At 49.8% G+C, this 16,264-nt stretch overlaps 1 protein-coding gene across 1 annotated transcript in view; it reads right to left on the bottom strand.

Moving 5' to 3' along the window:
• The window catches only part of LOC149355149 (uncharacterized), a 105,709-nt gene that overhangs the window by 34,265 nt on the left and 55,180 nt on the right, over positions 1 to 16,264 (bottom strand). The window lies entirely within an intron of this gene.

Below are 16,264 nucleotides of genomic sequence, written 5' to 3'. Positions count from 1 at the left end.
AAGGACATGAACAGGATAACAAAAAAATAATCTTTAAAAAGGGCCCTCTTTATTACTATTTCGTCTTCATCAAGGAGTCGTAACATGGCAATGTCTTGGCTGTATAATCTTCCAAACAACGCTGCTTCTTCTGGCGCTGTTCCCCTGACAACTTGGTTTCGCCTTCACGGTACCGTATATTGGCTTTATTTGTCACATTATTTTGTTACTACTGCGACTTAGGTGATGTTTTGTCTATTCCATATCACATATCTTCCGCAGGCAATTCGCGAACAAGAGCCGAACCTGATTAAAGCAAATCCAGAAGTTCCTGGAATGACTCCAGTTTTTTAAAAGTAGCGGCACCTGAGAAAATACGACTTATCACTGACCATAACAGCAACTGTCACTCAAGAGTACATGGTTCTTGGCTGAACTTAAAGAGAAGCTGGACAACTTAAAAAAAAAATTGAGTTCTCTGCGGCATTTTATAGTTTTTAGCCCCCTGAAGAAGATTGCCTCATTTAAAAAAGGCAGAAATAAATGTAACCTGCTGTTTTTTTACAATAGAGAGTTTTAGTGGTCACCCTATCGCTTTGGGGCATAGGGGAATAACGGGACGCTATTGCGCATGCGGAGAACGCTAACGACCCTTTGGTGTTTGGGTGAGCGGGCCACGCTAACGCTAAATCGGCGAAATAGCGTGGCACCCAAGCGTCGATAGAGTCAGGCATGATGGCGGCGCCCGTCGAAGCGGAACTTCTCGCTTCATCACCGATTCGTCGTTGCCGCTACTCTGCGGCTCACGATCACGGCTAAGTACAGGCGCACGAAGCTTTCGCTTTGGCTGAAGCTGAATGAACCAGAAACTTTTAACTACAAAACACGCCAAATTTTCAGATTGCTTCCGTGTTTAGAGAGCTGCGAGGCATAGCGGGTACGCGTCGATTGACGTCGGAAAGCGCGGGAGGTTCGAACTACTGATCTCCACAAGCAGGTTTGCAATTTTGATCTTCCTGTGTGGATAGACTTGGCTCGGATTGAACATGTCCGCATTATAAAAAAATGTTTGCATCATTTTTCGCATTTTCTAAGTAGAAATTGGTAACTGCAACAGTTTACATGTCGTTTTATTTACACAATGAAAAAAATACAGCGTATATATTAAATCATTTGTTCTGAAAGCTTCTCTTTCCCGCCGTTATGGCGCTGCCTTCAAACAACGCAAAGCGGCCATCCGCGACCCTATTCTATAAACAGAAAACGTGAAGCCGTTCCCCTAACGCTAAGCCTCATGCGGATAGGGTCACCCTATTCGCCCCATACCCTATTCTAAAACTCTATAATGTAACGCACCAGCGCCTCAGGGCACTGAGAGAGCGCCGCTGTTGCCTATGATTGGCCGGTACAGTCGTGACGTCATCCACGGGCATCTTCGGCCAACATCGACGGCGTTGCTGCGTGGTGCGTTGCTTCAGCTGGCTTGAGAACTACATTTAGGAAATTATGGATAATTCAAGCAGAGTTGAACAGTTTGGACTCTCACCATACATGTTCGAGCCATCAGCGGCTCCAGAAAACGGCGGGACTAGCGACGCCGCGGAGTACGCCGACAGCGAAAGTGAAGTCGCGCGAGAGAAAAGAAACAAATATTGCATTTGCAACGGTTTATCGCCAAGACAGGCACGGTACGTTTTCTGGCACCACTCGAACAGCGCACGCTTAGGTCGTCCTCCGAGCGCCGAGGAACTGCGTGCGCGATACGGCGGCTCCAAAGGGTTCCATAATCACTAACGGGCTCTCCGGAGACAAGGGAATGCCAGCCAGCGTGAAAGGACGCGCACGCGAAGGCCTCGACAGCAACAGCGCGCCGCCAGAAGGCGCAGCGATGCACTTCAGTGCAACGTTACTAGATTACCTGGGCAGCTTGCAAACTCCGCTGCAGTTCGGCGGCCAAACGTGGCCCCAATCGGCTCCCTCTCGTGAGGTGGCGCTTTCGACGCTGTTGGCCCGCTCCGGCCGGTCTCTCGTCACACGAACTATCGCTATGAGACCAGCGCGCCGTGTTTCACGCCAATTTACGCCGGTAATTTCTGTTTAAGGGAGATCTTCTCAAGATAGGGCACATATATTATTCTGAATGTGCAACTACAGTGGCATTAAGGCTGCGCGAACGGTCCTGGGCGGCAGAGGTACGATCGGGATGTCTGAATCATTAGCTATTTCGATGAGACATCTGGTTCTTGGTCGGGTATAGTTTTTCGTTTCATTTACTCCCTTACAAACTAAATGACTCTTTGCTTACGGCGAGCCACGACACGGTAAACGAGTCGCATGTTGCCGAAAACATCGAAACCTAAGGCCAAGTACCATCAGTTTGAAGCAAGACAGTCAACGATGCATACGCGCTTTTTAAAGGGAGGTGCAGGACTACCACCGTGAAACTTCGACGTTAAGTTCATAAAACGCGAAAAATGACGGTAATAGCACAGGTAAGATTGACAGCAGCTTATTCAATTTATATAGGAAAAAAAAACATATACATCTTAATGGGACCCACCTTTAATAGGCCAAACAGTTACAAGAGACGTGCTAGAGAAAAAGTGCATTCTTGTAGCAATAACAAACTTCAGTATCTTACAAGTGAACGCCGACACGTGCTCAGCACAACCCAAGCGAGCGAGGCTGCACTTCTCTAGTTCTTCCAGCACTTCCCAGAAAATGTTTGCAGCCTTGGCGATGGTCAGTGTGAATTGCGGTCGCACATTACGTAGAACGCTTATCTTGCCTTGGTTTGGGAGCAGACAGGTCGGCCGCACCGACTCACGGACAGCTCGGGTGCACCGGCGCTGTTGCGCTTCTGTGTTGAGTTGCAGCCGGAGCCAACGCCGCACGAGCTGCGTCGCTCGAAACGCACTTATATAAAGCTGGCAAGGACACAGAGGAGCAGCGATCAACTTGCAGCGCAATTTAACCCAACAAAGAAACGCCTGGCACAAAAACGCTTCGCTGTAGTCTTCGCTGACTTGGTCAGCGCGGCTACTCTATTGAGAAGCCGGTCAAAGAGCGACGAGAGCGCCCCCGATAGGCGGTACAGGCAACGGCGACATCCGCGGCGTCGGAGTTTGCAAACTGAAAAAGTAATCTAATAACGTTGCTTCCATAAAGTTAATATAACCAACTTGCTTTAGTGGGCGTTCGCGTGTTCCGCTTTATCTCCGCTTCCGCTTTAATGTGCAATCTATATAAAGTCACTGATTACATGCTGCGACCGTGGCCGTCCATTTGGGACGCATAGAAAAGCAGTGTGCTGCAAAAAAACAAAAAAAAAGCAGTGAAATGTGAGCAAAAGACAGAAGTCTGAAAAGATTATGCGCGGATTTTGACTGAACACAGAAACCTTTGAAATGCAGTTCCGACGAAGCCTGTTCGCCGTGATGTAAAGGAAGGAAGTAATTGATAGCGGTAGGGAAACTGGCGGTCGGGTGGGAGGCAGATGAAAACTGCGGACGAACTGAGATCGCAGCGATACTGTGCCGAAGACGCGGAGCACATATTGTGCCTTTGGCCGCCCCTCCCATCTCTCGGGTAATCAGGCGGCTCCGAAATCCCCGAGAAAGGCAAATCCCACAGGAATTTTGAGAGCTGCTCTATTTCTTTGTGATAAGCTGCAGGACAATGGGAGCCATAGGGCGCTGTGGCTATAGCCGCCGGAGCAAGCGGATTCAGCCTATAGGTTGCAGCAGTGGTTGTTTGATCGAAAGTGAGCACCGTGATTGCCTCAGGCAGCCGAAAAAGGAAGCGACAGGAAAGACACAAAGCAGCAGAGTATAGAATGGAATACATAAAACGATGTGGAGGAATTTGATAGCAGGATTAGTGACGGTGGAAGAAAAGCGCTTCCGTGAGGGTGGGGACGTATACCACGTTCGACGCAGGTACGGGCCTCCTTGGAGAAGCAGGTGTTCTCGGTTGCAGACGTACGAAACCGCCGTGCTGAGCATTTATTTGAGACTCGCTGCGTCCATTTTGCAGTGACTTTTCTTTGTTGAGTTGTTCACAAACGTTCTAATTTTTCTAATATTAGTAGTATATATCTAATCATTTTTTCAACAGTGTTACCAGTTGTTTTTTATACAAGTTTTGTCATTCTAATAGCATCTGTGTATTTTAGTCCTTGGACCTGAAACGAGCCGTTTGCAATGGTTCAAAGGGTTTTTGCGAATTTTCTGTTGCACAGATGTGAGGAAAACACATTGAAACTACGTAGATAAACTGAAAACAGAAGTGAATGGCAGTATTGCAGGAGATCACTGTGACTGGCAAACGAAAAGACCAGCCCGTTCTTGAGATGTGTTATCACTTTTCAGTTTCAAACCTTTGTCTGCTCCAATTCCAATTGGCGCGGCAACAGGGCTGGAAATTTTGTTACCATGATACGCGTTAAAATTCATGGCTCCTAACGTGGGGGTCGTCACCATCTTGACGCGTTGTCACCGGTAAACAGTAAGCATGCTGGCCTCCACTGTCGGCACGCACAATCTCTCGTCGCACTCAGCGTCCGCATCCAATTCTGTCGCAAGATATTGTCGGTGTCCTTCGGTCGACCATCACAGTCCTTAGCCGTGGCCGCCTCTTATCGAAATGAATCTGCTGGTTCAAGTCAACCGATTGTAGTGCCATTTTCTGCTGTGCCACCGATCGATGTAAACGTCCTAAACAAAGAACTTCCAAAATCCACAGTCAGTGACGGCACTGTGATAACGGCCGAATTAAAGCGTCCGGCGCTCGGATAGAACAGGGAAGACATTGCTCATTCGAGTCCCTGGGCCTGCATGGCGCATTGTCGCATGCATTCTATGCACTCGGTGAGTTCGAGAACCCTGTTGACTATAGTCTCATGCCAACTGATAGCAACATTGAGCGGTCGTGCCACTCTGATTTCGTAGAGAGGTTGATGAGCGCCCACATACAGTTGCTGCCCCACCTTCCTGTTGTGTCCTTGAGCCCGCTAGTAAAGACAGGACGATTCTTTTTTTTTTTTTTTGCACCAGGGGTGCGCCGCCTGAGACGATTTCTTGACTTGAAGGTTCGTTGCACCCGAGGTGCCCCGTCGGTGACGGTGTATTGACGACTTGCAACTTTCCCGGAACTTACGGGCCGGCGACTTCTGACCGACGGCGCGGTGGGGAGAAAAGGGTACATCCCCCATGTGTTGGCCTCGACTCGTAGTCGTCTCCACAACTCGTACAGGAGGCCGCTATCCCTTGTCTCCGCGAGCGCGCCGTTTTCTATTATGCAGCCTCGGCTGGGCTATCCGAAGTGCGTTCCGCTGGCACCCGACGGGGTACGCTCGACGCGTCGCGACTTCAGTGCACAGGACGTCACCCGCTGTCGCTGGCGCTTTCCTGAAGGGAGGGGGTCGAGGGAAGCTTTTCGATTTGCATGGCCTTCTGAGGAACCGTTGACCGCCAGCCACACGGTGGCGCCTGTCTCCCAACCCTTGTCATATGGGCTCGCTTAACCGCGGTTTTCGTGAACTTTGGTTACTGCTGTCACACAGCAGACCAAACCACGGTTACGCCGCTAACCACGGTTATTGTGAACCGAGCTTGGCGACTTCGGTTTGCGTCACTGACTGTGGAGATGGCAGCGTCTGTGTACGGAAAGCGCCCGTAGGCGTCCGAGCGCGAAAAGCGCACGAGCTGTTCCGCTTCAAGAACGTCCTTTTTTCGCACTTAATCAGGTTTCAAGAGCAACACATTAAAATAGGCAGTGCGTATACACTGCCGTCCGACGGCTCTTTTATGCAGCCGTCGAGTATCGTCCGACGGCGCAGCGACGGCGTACTGCTGCAACGTCCCGCGGTGCTCACGCTGCGCATTCTACCACCGTTTCATGGAAAAAGGCCCGGTCCCTGCCGCATCGTTAAAGTCGGCAACAAAGTTCACAACGCTCGCAGCACCGGATTCTGCGAGTTTACCACAATGGTGCCGCCAGCGCGCTTGGCGGACGACGGCGCTCTGGTGTGCTACTCCCTATAGTCGTCGCTAGGCCTAATTTGTTTCGCATCGAAGCCACAACGGACTGCGCTTTTGAATTGGCCAGTGCTATAGTAAATGGTCTACTCATGGCCCTGCCTTACTGACAACCTCATTGTCTCATATTAAACGAAAGATATATGACCGATTTCGGCGATACCTTAGCAGCGGAGCTGGCGCGCAAACAGATCGGTTCAGCCGCGAGGAACCGGCGGCAGCTGCTACGCGGCTGTAAACGTAAAGCTAGCTTGTATCGCAGTTATTACTCCTACCAGCAACTCGGTACAGGTCAGAGATCCTCAAGGAGGATTCATTTCTAACATTCCCCTATCCCAGGGCTTATTATTTACGAGAACAAGAAAGTTTAGCATAGGCGCTTTGTTTTCAACCTGCGAGGGGGGAGGGGTTGTCCATTGTCCAGTTAGCACGCTCTCTCTCTTTCTCCGTCCCCCCTCGCCCTCATCCGGGCATGGTCCTTGGCAAGAGATATTTATTTATTCGGTTTTTTGCTCTCAGTATCTAGAGTACATTACAGAGGGGAACGGCAATTCACAGCAATATAGAAGATAAAAAAAAGGTAAGGCGGACAAGCACTGATCCTTGAGGAACCCCAGAACCAAGTGGTACCGCAGAGGTATCAGCGTCATTAAAAATTCAACACCACAAGAAGGCAATGCACGGATCCAGTTAAAATTTGCAGGGTCAATGTTCAGCGCACTTAGTCTATGCAATATCAGCGAGTTATTAATTTTATCGAATGTTTTAGCAAAGTCAAGAAGTATGCAGTCAGGTGAAAAAGCGGAGTCCGGATAGAAGTGCAAGTCGTAAGTGAAAGAAAGTAGTTGAATGTCACAAGAGAAAAACTTTCGAAAGCATGTTCTGCTAGAGAGAAGGAATTGTTATCCTCCAGAAAATTAACAAGATGTGTAAATATATGTGCCATTATTTTGCATGCTATTAATCTCAAAGATATCGGTCAATGGTTAGATGGATTTTGTTTATCTCCGGCTTTATGTACTGGTATGATCACAGCAGTCTTCCAGTCTTCAGTAGTACACCATGATGATACGATTGTGAGAATACGCATTTCATGATGATAGAACTATACTATTAAGCATTTCGTACAAATTTGCCATTTATAACATCAGTTCTGCTAAAAGATGTTAGTTCCAAATCGATAATCGCTAAGATGCCTTGCAAGTCGAACATGGTGGGATCCATCGCGAAATGATCGCACAGTTGGAGATCAGGACGTTGGGTAGCATTGGATGAAGAAGGAAAACGATTTAACGAAAGTATCATTTAGTGCAGTAGCACAGAGGTGGTCGGGGGGAGCAGGTTTGCCAGTGGGTGCAATACCGACACTTTATTGGTGTTTCCAGGTTTTATTATGTTCCAGAAGCGTTTTCGATTAGTCCTCAGAAAGTTCAGGAGGGTTACCTTAAAGAAAGCGGATTTAGTAGACTTCAGTGCTCGTTAATATGCTAAAGCAGCGACAACGCTCTCGGCGACTCCCCGTTGCCCGGTGTGAATGTGCCAGCCCGTAGCAGAAGATAAGCTGCCCCCTGACCCCATCGCTCAGTCTCCAAGGGGGGCTAAGCTTCCCCGGAAATTTTTTTTTTTTTTTTTTTTGGGGGGGGGGGGGGCTCGAGCCCTCCAGTCCCCCCGCAGTCGACGCTTATGCGCCGTGGCAGGGATCTGTCGTAGAGATGCCTTGGCATGGACGGCTTGCGGGAGGTGCGGCGATGTATACGGCGGTGTAAAGCCCTCAATAAACATTGAGGGGCTTTACGGCGGTGGAGGCAGTGCTGCCATCGGACGGCACTGTCGGACGGCACTCTAGGCACTGCGTTGCAAGATATTGGTAAATGTGGCTTCACTCCGGATCACCGCGTCATTTCGTCGCACCGCAACCCAGAACGGTGGTGAGCCGTGTAACAACGGCGAATCGTGATTTCAGATACTGCCCGTTTGACTAGGCTAGAGTGACTGGATAACGTATCCAGTGACTCTACAACGGCGTTGTCCGACAATCCGGCGCCCAAGCTGCCTGTCACCAGCCACCCTTGCTACCCTGATGCGACGGAGCGCTGTATATCCCACCGCCCAACGCGCCTCATGCTGACTCATCGCTCCTTACACCGCTATTAGCACGTGAGGCGCCATGGCGGCATTCGTTTACCATCTGTTCACCATCGTTTTCACTTCGTTTGTGTTTCTAAAAGTTCTAGGAGAACACATACATTTAGAGGGGATTGCATGCTTTTTCATCCTCTCGCCCGACACAAGTCCGGAGGTTCAAGCGTATTAAAAAGTGCATAAAAACTCGTTCGGTCGCACGAGGGCCGGTCGAAGAAGTGGATTTTGACAACATGGTCTCATACAGCCTGAGTCTGGTGGTGGCAGAATTCAGCAGCTAATTGACAAGGCTACTAGAGCAATTAGTCACCCCTGCAGCTACATACTTCGTCGGGACCGTGGCAGATGTCATACCGTACTAGACCGTATTATATGATTCTGTAAATCATTGTAATATAGCCACCATGCCACTACTTAGCCTATAAACCATCAGGCTTCAAAAAAATAATGTTCCATAGAAACGTCACTCTGTTATCATTCTCCTGGCTTTTGTACTTCTGGGGACAGTGCCTTTGCAAGGCGTTGCTTACGCCTCGAAACGAAACGATTCACATATTGCTTTAGCATGCCGAGTAGCTGCGTTTTTGAATAGCTGTGGTAGTCACGCATAAATCCCAGGCGATTAAACCTGCACTGCATATACTTTCATTAGCGACGACACGCATACCAGTATACAGCTTCATGACCTGTTCGCACTTCTGCTGAATACCTCGCCGACAAGAATTGAGGAATTAATGGTTGTGGACGGCTCGGTCGGCCCAATGAGGCACCAACGCATTTGTCTGATTTTGCATTTCGTCTCCATGTCTTCGGGAAGCAACAAGGATGAGCGTACGCCGCTGGATAAGCGAGAAACGCGCTTGTGCGGCCGTCCGGTCGCCCGCAGTACCCTCTTCCTGGCGTGTCTCCCTCTCACCGCCAGGTGGCGCGACATTCTAAGAATATTGCGATAGCATTGAGAGAAGCAAACGCTTGAACTCCATCAGGGTGAAGTGACGGCGATAACTGTATTGTTCCCTCCGCCCTTCTCCTTTTTTCCCGGCCTCATGAGAGTACCGACTTCCGAAGCTAGGATACACCGGTCACTTGACCGCACAAGGCGCACCATGACAGCGCCTCCGTCCCCTAACCACCTGCATGATCTGTCTGCAAGTAAATGCGGGATTTCTTTGGTAAGACATGCTACGACATAGAAAGCGAAAGCACTGACTCCATTTCCCACACAAAATGACCCGCAGTCAGATTTTGCTGCAAAAACAATCGAGAGCCATGGAAAAAAAAGCGATTTTCATGTGAGACAAAACGGTAGACTGGAACGAGTCGCTTCCCGTTTACTCTCTGAATGGAAGTGAGAATTGTCACAGCGTATCACTGCCTCTTGCCGGATTTGGCCAAGGTGCGGACACATTAACCGCTCGAGAGACAGAAGCAGAGCACGTCGTGTTGGCGCGCGCACTCTCCTTCCAGAATCCTCCCTCAGTGTTCTCCCTTCGGCCGCCCCTTTCTTTCGTCGTAACTCGGCGTCACAATCTCGCTGCACTGCACCTGAGCGTTTCATATAGCCGGGCTCGCTGCGTGTCCGCGGCCTTGTCAGCGTGTCCGCGACGCCTTGTCGCGGACAGATTTTGGTAGAGTCGAGCGTCCCGGTGCTCACTCGTGCGTGGCCCCGCACCTCGCTCCGTATTAACCGGCAGCACGGCGGATCTATCGTTTCGCCCAATCTTCTCCTTTGTACGCGACCCTCAGCGGCTCGTGGGAGGCGTCAATATCGCTAATCGAGTTGTGAGCCCTTTACGTCGTCGGCCGCTTTTTCGCGTCGCACCGACGGCACTCGGGAGCACGCTTTCGTTGCGGCCCGTAAACCCTTCTTCTTTCTCCATTAATCTCGCTACGCCTTCTTGCCCCCTTCCGCCCTCCTCCTCCTCACAGGCGCAAGGCCCCCGGGACGACAGGCACCTCGCGAGGCTTATCGGGGGCCGTAGACGAACGAGCCTCTTGTAAAAGTCGCGCTCCACGTTGGCCAACAGCGCTTCCTCGATGGACGGCGGCGAGCTACTGCTCTATCTCGCAATCACCGCGCTCTCATCCCGACGTCCCCGGATGGGCGCCGAGAAGGGCGGCTCGGGCCCGAGGCTGTCATCGAGCTCGAGACGCTTGTCTCGCTGCCCGCTACAATAACGGGCCCCTCCCCTCGGAGACCGCGAGGCCCGGCTGACGCGTCTGCACGAATGCGCCCCTATACGCCGTGGCACCGGCAGCCTTCGTCTGCGCTGCGCGAACACGCCTGGCGTGAGGCCGACGCTGTGGACCCGGCGATGCGACGCACGGGACGGTGACGTTTACGGCGCTGCGGCTCTCACGCCGCCACCACCTTCTCTCGCTTGCCCGCTCGGTTTGTCATCGCGCAATGCGCGCCTATGTGTGTTCGAGTCGTAAACGGAATGGCTATGGCCCTGTTAACGGTCGCATTAGTCGCCGCGTTTTCCCGTAACGAACGCGTCTAGTTGTCGTTGTCCCCTCTCGGTCTTTTGACACGGATCGTAAAGGTTGGGAATGACGACCCACGTTCGTGTACGGGGACGACATTACAAGATTGCCCGGCGCCTCATCCGCGGCCCTGCAGCCGATGGCAGCACTGCAGTCGCCCTCGAGGCGCATGCTGCGTGGAGGCCCTAGCAAACCACTAAGAAAAACACGCCAGAAAGAGTGCGCCTCGGTAACTAGTGCCAGTGAATTGTTTTGTAGAAATGTCTACAAGGGTTTCCCTTGAATATTGGCGCGTAAGTTTATAATCCTCTCTCGACGCTAACATCTGGAAGCGCGCCTCGACCATGCTTTCATTTGTTTTATGAGCGAATACTATGAGCGCACAGAATACGCTTATGAGCACGAATTCTTTCCGTCTCATTTGCGTGAAGCCGTTTAATTTAATAATAAATATCTTTACCAGAAGCGGCGATATACGTTTCCAGTATCTGGAAATACAGCGTACACTCTAGACAGGACGTCTCGCAGTTCTCGCTTCACGCGATGCTATAGATGAAACTGTGCTTTGAACATACTGACGTGTGTGATAACACTGGCTAAATGCGTTTTCTATTATAAGAGGTAGTTTGAATCATCTTCGACAAGGGAGACGGGTACATCTGATTAGAAGTTCTTCGAACACTCTCGTCCAGTCAGCAACAGCTTGCAAATGACATCCCTCGGTTCAAAGCGGAGGCAGCAGATAACTTGTCTATCATAGGCGCTACGCGTTACGGCTGCAATTCTCTAGAGAAATGAGAGGCACTACCCTGTCTCGCTTCACTTTCAAAGCGATAGCTGCATTAGGCACACGGTGTAAAAATCGCACTGCCCACACTGCTGTCCGCGCCTTTTCCTCTTCGTGACGGAGCACGAAAGGGACTGGCAGCGGTCGACGGCTTGCCATGTTGCCAGTGTTGCCATGTTGGTTGGTCGACCACGCCAACTGTAGAAGCTAAGATTATTAAGCACTAAGCTAAGCTTAAACACCAAAGAAAGCTAAGATCATTTCAGTTCACAGAAGAAGGCGAGAAAAGACCTTTTACTAATTATCGGCCCATCGCAATTTTGTCATTCTTCGGTAAAGCAATTGAACAACTGTTTGCATCACGCCTATATAATTATCTCAACAAAGTTAGTATTTTGCCTTCAAGTCAATTTGAATTTCGAGCTGATTTTTAAACTTAGCTTCAATCTCGTTCACTGGTCAAGCTAAATTTGTCATCGGCACCGGCAACTTTGCCGGAGGGTAATTCACCCACTTTTCTAAAGCTTCTGATTGAATCAACCTTAACACATTGCTTAAAAAATTACGAGTGGTTGGGGCGACTGGGCCTCCACTCATGTAAATTCGTAATTATTTGCTAGATAGGGAGCAAGTTGTGTTTCTGGTTGTTTCTGCTACTCTAGAGCGACTAATATCGGTGTTCTTCAAGGTTCCATTCTCGGTAAATTACTGTTTCGTTTATGCATAAATTACCACACTAAATGTCTTAGCAGTTCTGCTGGTGACACAACAGTTTCGTGCGCTGATAAATGTTCACATTCTTTGACTAACAAGCTCAATGCCGATGCGTGTAGAATTTCTGAACGGTGCCGCACTAATCTGCTTCGAATTAATACGCTGAAATCAAGCTTCATTTCATTTTCGTCTCAACATAAACACATACCTATTCACCCATCTATTGTTCTTTAATCCTACCTTCATCGCAGCTGTCTATCAGGCTCTCTTTCTTGGTGTCATAATTGATAAACGCTTGAAACTTCGAGAGCACATTTCGTCTTCAGCAACAAAAAAATCAGCCTGTGGGATTAGAATAGTAACCAGAGTCCGACCTTACTTTAATGTACATACACTAATCTTGCTCTCCTGCGTCTTTATTTGCAGTCATACAAAATCGCTGCATCACATCTTTGGGTAGCACTTCATTACGCATTTATCACCTCTGCAACGTATTCAAAACCAAGCTATTCGAATTATCATTTTTAGTAACTTTAAGCGCTGTGCTTCTTCATTTCGCGGTAAATATAAGAAAACCAGATTCTCATTTAATTAAATATGATCTTTGCATCGCAGTCTTCAGAATTCACAAAAGAAGTTTGCCGTTCGCTTTACTGACCCATTGCCAAGCTACTCACCCCAAGCCCACAGGTTTTGCACCAATGAACAATTGCTTGTTACCTTATCCAAAGATAAAGTACGGAAAACAGACCTGTATCTTTTGCGCAACTTCAGTTTGGAATACGTTTAAAATTACGTTAAAGAATCAACTTCACTGCTCCTGTTAAAAAATAGTTTGCGTTTTCTTCTTTCTCGTACTTAATTTGAGAAACTTTACAATTCCGTTTTGCTTACTAGCCAGTTTCAGAATTTTCGCTTTTCCTTTGCCTTTTCACGGTGCGACTGCTGTTTTTTTCACTTATATATCTTTTTTTAGCATTAATAACGGGCTCCTCCTACAGTGCTTTGCTCTGGCACCCATTTCACAATTCTGAATATCACTATAAACACCGTTCCTTGAATGCAATTTAAAAAAAAAAATGGAAAACTTTCTCGTTCACTTTCTGGATGCTAAGTACGGCGGTCAGTTCGGCGCGCCAGGTAAGAATGTCAAGAGGTCGCATTGTCGCCACTCCTCAAGGGGAAGACGAGCAATCTGAATGGCTAGCAGGCGAATACGGCAGTTTGTGGTTGTCAAGCACTCGCAACGTCTGCCACGCCTGAAACGAACGCTTTCAACACTTGCATAGAATCCCTCAAACAGCTATCGTAGCGTGAGTGAAATAAGCAGGCTGTTTCAACGCTTTAGCGGTCCCGTGGATCTACGGTGAAAAAAATTAGCCCCCGATTTGCTTGGTTAAGCTAAATGCGATTTATGTGCGTTAGCACGTTTGTCCTTATATAGCTTTCTTTAACTTCGTTTAGCTTTTTATAAGCTTAAAAATTCGAGTTGCAACCAAATCGTCTTGCAGTCGTTCCTCGGCTTTCCTCTTGCAGCAAACCGCCTGAGTTGCTCGTTGCGATTAGAGTCGTCGTTCCCTCTGACCGACGGCCTGTGAAGCCTCTTGTACTCGCCTCTCTACTGCACGCTCCTCCAGTGACTTCATCATTCGCCTCTTCTTTCTGGCAGCTGCATGTGCACGCAACCGCCTTTCTTGCTCTTCACCTGTTTTCGCATACCGTCTAGCCAGGTTGTACTGTCTAAGCCGCTCTGCCTCGACTTGCCGGCTCCCTATATCCACTGGATCGGTTGACTCACGTTGGCGCTAGCTTCTTTTGCGCCGCTGCTCAGCTCGCCGCGTACGTCGTTCAGCCTCGGAATCATTCGAAGGGCCGGCTTCATCAGTGATTTCCGTTTGCTGCACTGCACTTTCCTCATCATTCGGCTATTCTTTCTGACATCTGCATGCACACGCAACCCCATTACTCGGTCGGTCTTCATATTCACACCCTCTATCCACTCGCTACAGCTTGCGCGGCGCTCCTCGAAGCTTACCCGAGCTTACTCCGAGCTTCGCCTGGACATAACGACTTTTTCGCCCGTGACCCATCTAGCGCCAGCGCACAGAAAATCTCGCATCATATTAGGCTCGTATTTGTGGACGAGGGCTGGCCACTAGGAGCACATTAACTGCTGCAGCAGCAAGTGAAGGACATCCCTTCGAAATCGCCACTAGGCGGGGCACCACGGAGTGACCTCACGCGCTGAAGGAGCCCCGTGAAGCGCTGTGTCGCGGCCACCTTTTGTAATCAGTGACGCGCGTTTATGGTACCACGCTTGACGCATGCATCAGAGACCTTCTCACGGAACCTTCTCAGACACAAATCGTACCAGCGAGGCGAAATATTTTGCGGCGCACAACGGTGTACTGCGCTTGGGGCTTGCATAGCTTTTGAGAAGTGAGCCTTACTTAGACACACACAGGAGCAGGTCCCAAAGTTAAAACTGCCAGGGGAAGGTGGGGCTTCAGAGTTGTATATAGGAATCGTCGGCGACCTAAAAAGAGCTGCGCTCACCCGCCTGCGTTCAGTATGCATTGTCACAACACAACATGGCGGCACCGTCACGTGCATGCTGTCGCAGACTCAGCTGCAGCAGGACAGCCTCCCTCAACGAGCCAGATACTGTAGCCAGGGGTCTACGAAACCAAACGACAGAGGGGGTGAATCTCTACGAAGTTGCGACGCGCGCCATGAGGCCGATTTTACGACGCCGATGAAACGACGGGTCTCTCAAACGGTACCAAACAGGGGCAGCAGGAAGGCAGAGCGGGGAAAAATAAACAAAGAAGGACGTCGTCCCTTTTGAAATGCTTGTGAGGAAAGCATCCGGCTGACAGCAGCAGCGGCAGCAGCAACGCCACCACCATCCACATCACGAGTGGCAACAACATAGTGTGTACAGATCGAAACGGATCGATCGGACGGCGATAAAGGAAGGAAGATGCCGCATCGCGCAAAATAGACCTCTCGAAACACCCCTCCTTGAGGAAGAAAAGTAAAGAAATACTGCTCCTTTTCTATACGGTCGACGCGACACATGCAACAGCCCAGAGCAGTCGTGCGTTACAGAGGAGAAGAGCAGTCATTGGAGCCTTCTTCCAAAAGACAGAAGAAAGTGGAAAAAAGAGGGTGACTACACAAACGAAGAAAGAAATAAGAGAAACTGGCGATGTGGGGAGGTTTGGATGGTACTCCAGAATGTTTCCGCGAAAGGCGGATTCGACCGCCACCGCCTCGGAGAAAACAAGTCGAAGCGAGCCGAATTTCCACTCTCCTCGAGCTCTTCCCGGCCCGGCGCGTATTATATAGAAGGCGTCGACTTGAAATGACGACGACGCAAACCTCCCCACCTCTTTTACTCCTTGGCCTCGCTTTGTTGCTTCTGGTCATTTTTATGCCGCCCTCGCGCTCTTCGCGCATCAACTCTGTTCCTTCCGCTCCAGAGTCACTGCGCCTGTGTAGATGTGAAAAAGATTTCTCCGAGCAAAGCGCGACAAGGGGGGGGTTCGGCTTCGAGGGTCTGCTCTTCAAAGGAACTTTCTCCGCTCGACCTATTCTCGCAACTGTCGCCCCCTCCTCAGCGCCACCTCTCGCTGGCTCCTCTCTTTGCTTGCTCATATTTTCTTCGTTCCCGGTTCCAGTTTCTCTATGTTTCTAACGGTTTGCAACGGTGACAGGCGCGGATTGACGTCCCTCTTTCTTCGCTCTGCTGGGCGTGCGCTTGGCTGCCGGGTGGTGGCGCCACTCTCCGGGGCGGCGTTCTTTGATATCCTTCTTTTTTTTCTAACTCTCTCCTGTCATTTTTCTATGTGCCGCGCCCCTCGAAGTGGATTCCTTCGTTTATTCTATTTTCCGTCACGGTGTCTCTGCGACGGCAGATATGTCGCAAACTGTCTCGACCGCTACCGTCTCAAACACCTCAATCGGTGTCGACACTTGCTTTGATTTCGTTTCCCCCCTCTTTCCTGCGACTACTTCTGCGCTGAAAAGTGCCGTCGCTACAGGTCCTTGCTGATGTGGCTGACCGAATTTTTCGCAAGTAGGGGACGATGTACTGCTGCGGCGTGTATACTCA

Source organism: Amblyomma mixtum, chromosome 3 (genome assembly GCF_055824585.1).
Source record: "Amblyomma mixtum isolate Tamu chromosome 3, ASM5582458v1, whole genome shotgun sequence".
Taxonomy (NCBI): Eukaryota; Metazoa; Arthropoda; class Arachnida; order Ixodida; family Ixodidae; genus Amblyomma; species Amblyomma mixtum.
This window is presented reverse-complemented; position numbering and strand designations above follow the sequence as displayed.